Genomic DNA, 1,608 nt, shown 5'->3' with positions numbered 1-1,608 from the left:
GTGGCTTAATTAAGGGCTCAGTTGTCATTTAGTAGTGAAGGGTTTTTCTTTCTTATTATTCCTGGTAATTCATGTAGTGTGAAATAGGGCCATTAAACCACAAGTTATCACGTAACATGCAATCGCTGTAGCATTTGAAGTAAATCCCCTTGCAAGAAAGAAATACCTGTAAAGTCTATCCAGTTTGTAAAAACTATCCAAATTTAGTTCTCCTAAATCTTTTATAAGCTGAAAATGCAGTTTCTTCAAATATGTCTACCAATTGGTTGTGGTTGGGAGTATTAGACAGCAGACGAGGTGGCCGAGTGGTTAAGGCGATGGACTGCTATTCCATTGTGCTCTGCACGCATGGGTTCGAATCCCATTCTCGTCGTACCCTATTTAGTGTTGCTCAGAGGCTCACTGCCAAAGCATACTACAACAGGATTCATTACAAAACAAGGAACTTATTATGACAAGACAACATGAGTTCCTTTACCAACCTTTTGAACAAAAAACTGAACTTTAGACACTCTTGATTTGTTTTGAGCTTTATTGGAACATTTTCTCTCTTGGATCAATGTACAGTTCATGACTTGTTTTTCCTTGTACTGTAAAAAAGGGAATACATGATACCTTTTGGATCTGACAATCATGAGTCCAGTTTGGTAAATACAGTCTCTACGTCTCTTTGCATAGCCCTTGTATTCCACGAAATGCTAAGCATAGGTTATAGTGCTAAAAGTACATGGTCGGACTAAAGTACTTGTTGACATTCTATAGATTGAGAGAAAGGATTGCGGAGCAATTTCAAAGCACGATAATTTATTTATTAAGCAAGCAAGTCTCAAAGTGATCATTTAAGCAGACATGAGATTTTACGTTCTTGGACAACATGCTAACCTACAGATAGCATGTTTCCTTTTGCAGTAGCAAAGACAAAAGTCCATTTTGTGGAGAATGAGGGTATCGATCCCTCTACCTCTCACATGCAAAGCGAGCGCTCTACCATTTGAGCTAATTCCCCTGAAGAATCACTTACGAAATCCTAAGGATATACTCCTAACCCTAGTTTGCTTTGAAATTGTTCAAAATGTGTATCAGTATATATATAACCAAATATTTCTGACTATAGAAAAACAGCACTGATTCAAAAATCTACACACTTGACAAAATCTTAGTGATATTTTCCTCTTTGAGATGCATGATTCAAACAATTGTTGGCACCTCAGAAGAAGTGAGATGCTTGCAAAATATGGCTTAGACAAGACTTATCAGCGAACACCAGAAAGGACTCAGTTGGACCCAGATGATTTGCTGGTTGTATTAGTAATGAAACAGTATGATTGGAACGTGGCTTAATTAAGGGCTCAGTTGTCATTTAGTAGTGAAGGGTTTTTCTTTCTTATTATTCCTGGTAATTCATGTAGTGTGAAATAGGGCCATTAAACCACAAGTTATCACGTAACATGCAATCGCTGTAGCATTTGAAGTAAATCCCCTTGCAAGAAAGAAATACCTGTAAAGTCTATCCAGTTTGTAAAAACTATCCAAATTTAGTTCTCCTAAATCTTTTATAAGCTGAAAATGCAGTTTCTTCAAATATGTCTACCAATTGGTTGTGGTTGG

At 37.1% G+C, this 1,608-nt stretch overlaps 1 non-coding gene across 1 annotated transcript; it reads left to right on the top strand.

Annotated features, from left to right (window-relative positions):
• Positions 1-291: 291 nt before the first annotated feature.
• Positions 292-373, top strand: trnas-gcu. Its single transcript has one exon. It is a non-coding gene; the product is annotated as a tRNA-Ser (tRNA).
• Positions 374-1,608: the final 1,235 nt, after the last annotated feature.

The sequence above is a fragment of the Nematolebias whitei genome, unplaced genomic scaffold (assembly GCF_014905685.2).
Source record: "Nematolebias whitei isolate Nwh7 unplaced genomic scaffold, NemWhi1 Nwh_scaf_12386, whole genome shotgun sequence".
Taxonomy (NCBI): domain Eukaryota; kingdom Metazoa; phylum Chordata; class Actinopteri; order Cyprinodontiformes; family Rivulidae; genus Nematolebias; species Nematolebias whitei.
The sequence above is the reverse complement of the archived record's forward strand: the minus strand, read 5'-3'. Positions and strand labels throughout refer to the sequence as shown.